Below are 8,375 nucleotides of genomic sequence, written 5' to 3' on the forward strand. Positions count from 1 at the left end.
CACTGGCTGGATCTTTGATAACCTCCCCCTGAAGAAGGGGCAGCCTTAACAAGGCATAGAAGAAGAACATGCAGCCAGTCCTAATGGAAACTGATAGGCCAGGGTCAGATGGAAGGTGAGGAGAACCTCCCCAGTGGACTTGTTGAGGGGCTTGGGAGTAGAAAAGGAAGGGAGTGTGCTACAGCTGGGATTCAAAGTGAATAAATTGTATTAATTAATTAATTAATTAAAGAAAACTGTTATACTTGCTTTGGATATCAATTATTTTATGCTAAAAAAACATAAAATGTCTTTTTGGTGGTGACATACACTTTAATCTCAACAGATGGAAAGCAGAGGCCAGTAGTTTTCTGAGTTCAAGCCAACCTGTTCAGTTTCAGTATGTCCTGGACTACAACCTAGGTGCCCTGTTTCATACACACACACATACACACAGACTATTAAGAGAGGGGTAGGCTTGGAAGAATTCAGTCCTAATGAATTTCCTGTTCAGGTGTCAGTTCAAGGAGCAGATGCATCTTTGGGATCCGAGATGCCTAAAACAGGTAGAAAGGGAGGCCAAAATGGCCTAGTGAAGCAATATACAACACTGGAGGAGAAACATGCCCAATTGCATGCTGAGAAGCAGAAGGTAAAGGAAGATGAAGACAAAGGAAAAGATGTTGATGGGGCTTCAGGTGACCCTAAAAATGAGAAGAAGTTGATAGAATTAGATGACAGTGGAGAGTAAGATGATGACTACCAGCACAAGCAAAAGGTGTAAATGGGCTAATTGACATTGAGAACCACAACCAGGTGGCACAGACAACCAAGAAGTTCACACAACTGGATCTGGATGGGTCAAAGAAGCTTTCAAGGAGAAAAGGAGAAGAAATAGAGAAGCAGAAACAAAAGAGCACTACATGAAGATGCATTTGCCTGGGGAGTTAGAGCAGGCTAAGTTATCTTCCCAGTTGGCAATCATTGAAAAACAGTGGGAGGAGGCGACAAGAAAGAAAGAAGAGAGAAAAGTAAAAGATGACTCAACTTTGTCAGGAAAATGAATGCAATCGCTCTCCCTGAATTACTAAGCTGGTCTATGGGAGGAGATGCTGGAAAGTGAGCAGTGGTGCCAGGTTCTTTGCTGAGCCTTACTCACCCTGTGCCCTGGCAGTACTGCAACAGCCTGGTCAGGAGACTCTACAGTTTTGAGCTACCTCTTCATCTTGGCACAGAAATCACTCAGGAAATGGAGAGGAGTTGAAGTTGAGGCAGCTGCTCTCTTTGATACAAAAATACAGGTCATCATTTCATATGTAACCATTTGAATGATTTTCCATTTTTAGAATTTGGAATATTGGTTGGAGGATGACTGGGAAGTGGGATAAAGAGATTCCATTTATCCAGTAGATTGCACATTAGTGGTTGGGGGTGGAGTGGGTAGTGTCAGCAGGCAGCTGTTGTGGGAGTTGATGAGAAGCAGCTCAGAGTGTCATCTGGGTGCTCACTCAGAGGGTCTGTCTGTGAGCCTGTGCCACTAAGTGTCCAAGGTTTCTGTCTGGCCATGTCTGTCATATGAGGCCTCTGCTCTCTGACTTTCTATACCTCTTCCACATGATCAGGGCTAGTACCTAGTTTTAACCTTACCCATTGAGCATTTAAAAAAAAAAAATCTCTGGTAACTGTGCAATCACCCATACAAGACATGCTTCACAAATTTGACTTGTATATTTGGCAGATTAAACAAAATTATTGTAAACAATACAACAACAACAGCAAAAACAACCAAATAAAAATTTACCCTAGGACTCAGCTGTACATGCTCAGAGGACTTGAAATCCTACTTCATAGATACTTGCCCATGTTACTTGCTGTCTTATTCCCAATAACTAGGGACTGAAAATAATGTAAATTTATTTCTGCTGCTGAGTGGATAATGAGATTGTGCTGCATATTCACTATGGAAAACTACTTAGCTATAAAAATATGAAATTTTCAATGAAATGAAAAGAATTAGAAAATATGACATTGTATATAGTAACTCAGATCCAAAAGAACAACCATCACATGTTTTCACTCACCTGAGGCTATTAGCTCTAAAAGTTCAGCTATAAATAAATATCCACAAGCAACTGCAAAAACAAGAAAAGTATAAAGGGACCATAGTTGGGAGAATCATGGAGCAATAGATAGAAAACTAGTAGGATACAAATATGATGTAGGTTAATTGTGAAATTTGGAGGGGCACATTAACTATTGAGTTGGGAGGGAGATATATAATGAAGGAAAGAGAAGGATGAAACAACTGTAGAGATTTTTGAAAATGTCATAAGAAATCTTAATATTAAACATCTACCTAAAATACCTATAATACACACTAGGTGACTAAAATTAAATATATAATTTAAATGAAAAATTTCCATCTAAGATGACAATTCTCCCTCCAAAAGCCTAAGACTATCAACAAAAATAACATTAGCAATGAGAAATCTCTTTGAGTTGTTGGTCAGTGTTATGAAAGCTACTCCCAAAACACTGCATGCTATTACTGTTATCTTTTTTTTGTCCCTCAGATTATATATTCTTTTTTTTTTTTTTTTTTGCTCAGTACTTCTTTTTGGAGAGGGGAAGTATATCTACCCTGGATTTGGTTTTCATTTAACAAACTCATCCCTATCATGAATTATAGTTGAAGTCTCACACACACATTTATATGTATAGAAAGGTATATTGGAAAAGTCCTCTAAAATGTACTATTTGTTTGAAATAAAAACTCAAAGTTCATATATTTATAGAATTTGTTTAATTTTATTTTTTATTAATTATTTGTTACTATTTATTCACTTTTCCCGGCTGTGGCCCCCTCCTTTGTCTCCTCCCAATTCCTCCCTTCCTCCCTCTTCTCCTATATGCCTCCCATTGACCACCTCCTCCCCTTCTATCTGACCATAGCTTATCAGGTCTCATCAGAACTGTGTGTACTGTCTTCTTCTGTGACCTGGCAAGACTGTACCACCCATGGTGAGGTGATCAGAGAGGCTACCACTGAGTTCATGCCAGAGACAGCCCTAGCTTCCTTTACTAGGAAACCCAATAAGAGACTGAGTCTATGGGTTATATCTGAGCAAGGGTTTTAGGTTCTCTCCATGCATGGTCTTTTGTTGGGGTTTCAGTATCTTCAGGGACCCCAGGCCCAGGAATTTTCGGTCTCCTTTTGGAGCTTCTGTCCTCTCCAATTCCTTCTATCTTGTTTTTCATTCATAAAATTCCATGCCCTCTGCCCAAAGTTTGGCTATGAGTCTTAGCCTCTGCTTTGACATCAATCATTAGTCTTTCAGAGGCAGTCTGTGGTAGGCTCCTATCCTATCCCTTCTTCTCCTGCTTCCAATGTCTACTGCATTTGTCCTTCTCAATGAAGACTGAGTATCTTCTCTAGGGTCTTCTATATTGTTTAAATTCTTTAGGACTATATATTTTAGTATGTTTATAATATATTATATGTTTAATATCCACTTATGAGTGAGTATATACCCTATGTGTCTTTCTGCTTCTGGGTTACCTCACTCAAGATGATCTTTTCTTTTTTTTTTTGTATTTTATTTTTTTCTTATCAGTTACATTTTATTAACTCTGTACCCCAGCCCTGTCCCGATCCCTCATTCCCTCCCATTCCCTCCCTCCCTCCCTCATCTCCACCGTGCCCCTTGCCAAGTCCACTGATAGGGGGGACCTCCTCCCCATTCATCTGATCCTGTTTTATCAGGTATCTTCAGGACTGGCTACAAAGCTCTCCTCTGTGGCCTAACAGGACTGCTCCTCCCTTGGGGTGTGGGGAGGCCAAAGAGCCAGTCATTGAGTTCCTGTTAGAAATAGTTCTTGTTCCCCTCACTATGGGAAACCAATTGGTTACTGAGCTACCACAGGCTACATCTGAGCAGAGGTTCTAGGTTACATTCATACATGGTCCTTGGTTGCATGTCAGTCTCAGAAAAGACCCTGTGCCCAGATATCTTTGGTCCTTGTGGAGCTCCTATCCTTTCCTCATCAGACTAACTCCCATTCTTTCTTACGATTCCCTGTACTCTGCCAAAGGTTTGGTCATGAGTCTTTGCTTTGAAAACACTGCTAGTTAGAGTCTTTCCAATGCGCTCAGTAGACTCCTGTCATATGTTCAATGCACATCCCATCTGTCATTCTAAATGAGGATTGATCATCTTACCCCATGTCCACTCTCTTGATTATCTTTTTTAGGTGTACAGATTTCATTATGTTTATTATATCTTTAGGTCTATATAAGTGAGTATATACCATGTTTGTCTTTCTCCTTCTGGGATATTTCACTCAGGATGATCTTTTCTAGGTCCCACCATTTGCCTGCAAATTTCATGATTTCCTCCTTTTTGATTGCTAAGTAGTATTCCATTATGTAAAAATACCACAATTTCTGTACCCATTCCTCCCTTGATGGACATCTGGGTTGTTTCCAGGTGTGGATCAAAGACCTCAACATAAAACCAGATACTCTAAATCTGTTAGAAGAAAAAGTGGGGAACAGCCTAGAACTCCTTGGCACAGGAGACAACTTCCTGAACAGAACACCAACAGCACAGGCTCTAAGAGCAACAATCAATAAATGGAACCTCATGAAACTGAACAGCTTCTGTAAAGCAAAGGACACTCTCATCAAAACAAAACGCCTGCCTACAGATTGGGAAAGAATCTTCACTAACCCTTTATCTGACAGAGGACTAATATCAAGTATATACAAAGAACTAAAGAAGCTGAAAAGCAGCAAACCAAGTAATCCAATTAAAAATGGGGAACAGAGCTAAACAGAGAATTCTCGACAGAGGAATATCGAATGGCAGAGAAACACTTAAAGAAATGCTCATCCTCATTAGCCATCAGGGAAATGCAAATCAAAACGACCCTGAGATATCACCTTACACCCATCAGAATGGCCAAAATGAAAAACTCAAGGGACAACACATGCTGGAGAGGTTGTGGAGAAAGGGGAACCCTCCTCCACTGCTGGTGGGAATATAAACTGGTACAACCACTCTGGAAATCTATCTGGCACTTTCTAAGACAATTAGGAATAGTGCTTCCTCAAGACCAAGCTATACCACTGCTAGTTTGCTCGAGTACACAAAAGGGATATTTGCTCAACCATGTTTATAGCAGCTTTATTTGTAAGATGATCTTTTCTAATTCCCACCATTTAGCTGCATTTTTCATGATTTCCTTGTTTTTAATAGCTGAGTAGTATTCCATTGTGTAAATGTACCACAATTTCTGTATCTGTTCCTCCATTGAGGAAAATCTAGGCTGTTTCCAAATTCTGGCTATTATGAATAGAATTACAATGAATACTGTTGAGCAAATGTCCTTGTTGTATAGTTGAACATATTTCAGATGTATTCAGGAGTGGTATAGCTGGAGGAACTCATTGGCTCAGGAGACAACTTCCTAAACAGAATACCAACAGCACTGGTTCTAAAATCAACAATCAATAAATGGGACCTTATTAAACTGAAAAGCTTCTGTAAAGCATAGGATGCTGTCATCAGAACAAAAAGACAGCCTACAGATTAAGAAAGGATTTTCACTTATTCGATATCTGACAGAGCGATAATATCCAATATATATAAAGAGCTTAAGAAGTTTAACACCAACAAATCAAATATTACAATTAAAAATGGGGTTCACAGCTAAACAGAGAATTCTCAATAGAGGAATATCGAATGGCAGAGAAAGAAATGTTCAATGTCCTTAATCATCACGGAGATGCAAATCAAAACGACCCTGAGATTTCACCTTACACTCATACTGCGTTTAACGGAATAATGTCCATTTTTAGAAATCTTAAATTATTGTCATGTACAATTATATGCATGTACTTAGAAGACAGCATTTTAAATGGTCTTATCCATATATGTAAGGAAAAAATACTATGAAAGACAAAATGTATGAAGAATCACAATATTCTAATTCACAATAAAAGAAGGGAAGTGGGAATTGTTGCTTAATAGATGAAACATTTTAGTTATGTAAAATGATTTGCAGAGACCCTCTGAGCACCATTTTGGCAAGAGTTATCAACACATTATTATGAACATGAATTCATTAAAAGGAATTTCTCTGCACATAAAATTTTAACAATGGAAGTATAGTAAATGTGTATTCATCAGTCTTGAAATTTTCTGAGTTTGAAGATTCTTTCTTTTTTTAATTCTTTATTAATTACACTTTATTCACTTTGTATCCCCCCTGTGGTTCACTTCCTCCTCCTATCCCAATACCTCCCTTCCTCCCCACTCTGCATGTATGCCCCTCCCCAAGTCCACTGATAGGGGAGGTCTTCTTTTCCTTCCTTTTGATCCTAGTCAATTAGGTCTCATCAGGAGTTGCTGCATTGTCTTCTTCTGTGGCCTGGTAATGCTGCTTCCCCCTTATGGGGAGGTAATTAAAGAGCAGGTCAATCAGTTCATGTCAGAGATAGTCCCTGGAAGACACTTTCTTTAACCTAGAATTTTAACAACAGAGGAAGTTTTAAATACAACAGTTAACAGCAGAAAATAGGCCTTGGGAGACAGCTTAATGTGATGATGCAATATTTTGAACATACCTTTACATTTAAGAGATTAAAACTTTTGCCGGTCTTACAGCCAGAGTTAACAATATACTTGATACTGCTAAATACTTAAGACCATTATCTTATGTTGTACTCAAAAACATATGTGTATATTTAGCCTGCCTTTGATAGAACAATGTAACAACCAACCTTACTTGCCCTGAATTTCCCACATTATCAACTTTTATGACCCAAGCTAATACTTAGTTTCAGTCTTCATTTGTGTATTCTTCCATGCCCCTGGCACAGAAAATTCATGTATATCATTTGCTGAAAGCTGAAAATACAGAAGTTGAGAACAACTAACAAATATGTAGCATAAAATTTGAAAACAACATTTATGAATATTGGTTGATAAGCAATTATGTTTGTTTTCTGAATCACTTGGGATCAGATGGAGCCAATGATTTAATCTTCTTCTGTGAAATATTCTATTCCTTCTCCCACGTGATGCTTTCCATGTTGTTCACTAAATATAAAGCAAAGCCCGTTGTTAAAGACAGGCATACACTCAAAGACACATGCATTCACACTCAAGATTGTCAGACACAGACCAAATAAACAGGCACACAGAAACAGGAAAAAAAATATACAGGCACAGATTCAGATTTATGCAACAGAGAGATAGTAGATCGGAGACATGTGAAATCTGAAGTAGAGAATTCAAATCCAAACTTTTAGTAAAATTACTCCAAGTGGAATTACATTTCTTTCTTTCATTAATGACATATGAATGTGTTATTGATAATAAGAATTAATTAGTAATGCTTATAATCCATACAGCTCAACATTGTTGAACACTGGCTGAACTTTCATTAGACCTGTGAATGTTGATTTCCGCATACACATGCCAGCTTACATTCATCTGTAACTCCAGTTCCTAAGATACTCTCTCCTGGCCTCTACAAGTACCAAGCATGTGACATACACAAACAGGTAAAACATTCATACATGTAAAAGAAAAAATTAGGAAAATGATAGCAGATAATAAGATTGTGTCTATAATTTTATATTAAGATATAAGGGGAATTTATCAGTTTTGGAATGAACTTTTTCTAAATGTTACTCAAATATCATGGCATCTATTTAGTAATTAAATAAAAGATTACAATTAAGAAACATATAGAACACTAAAAATATTACACTTAAAATATTTTAAAATATTTCCTCATCTCTCAGTTTCTTGTTAATATATTGATGGAGGATAATAGTGTAAAATAATATGATGATTGCTTTGTACTGGGAAAAGACTATATAAGTAATAATTATACAAAATATTGGCAAATATTAATTTTAAGATTGAAAATTAGTGCAACATGAAAGATAATTATTTTAAAATAATAACAGGCTAAAAAGTTAAAGTGGTTGAACATGTTTGGGAAGTAATATATTATGTTACTAGAATTTTTGAATATTCATTATTAAATGTCATACAATATTCACTTAAGTCATTTTAAATAGCAAGGTTTTTTTTTTTAATTTTTCTTTTTAGTTACATTTTGTTAACTCTGTGTCCCAGCTGTATCCCGCTCCCTCATTCCCTCTCCAACACCACACTCCCTCCCTGGTCTCCTCCCTGCCCCTTTCCAAGTCCCCTGATAGGGGAGGACCTCCTCCCCTTTCATCTGACCCTGTTTTATCAGGTATCTTCAGGGCTGGCTGCAAAGTCCTCCTCTGTGGCCTAACAGACTGCTCCTCCCCTGGGGGGGGGGGCGGGGGTCAAACAGCCTGCCCTTGAGATCCTGTTAGAAATAGTCCGTGC

General features: G+C 37.9%; 1 pseudogene; it reads left to right on the forward strand.

The window, feature by feature from the left end:
* Positions 1-532: 532 nt before the first annotated feature.
* Positions 533-1,070, forward strand: LOC129680522 (28 kDa heat- and acid-stable phosphoprotein-like; annotated as a pseudogene).
* The last annotated feature ends 7,305 nt before the right edge of the window (positions 1,071-8,375 follow it).

The sequence above is a fragment of the Psammomys obesus genome, unplaced genomic scaffold, assembly GCF_907164565.1.
Source record: "Psammomys obesus unplaced genomic scaffold, mPsaObe1.curated_primary_1811, whole genome shotgun sequence".
Taxonomy (NCBI): Eukaryota; Metazoa; Chordata; class Mammalia; order Rodentia; family Muridae; genus Psammomys; species Psammomys obesus.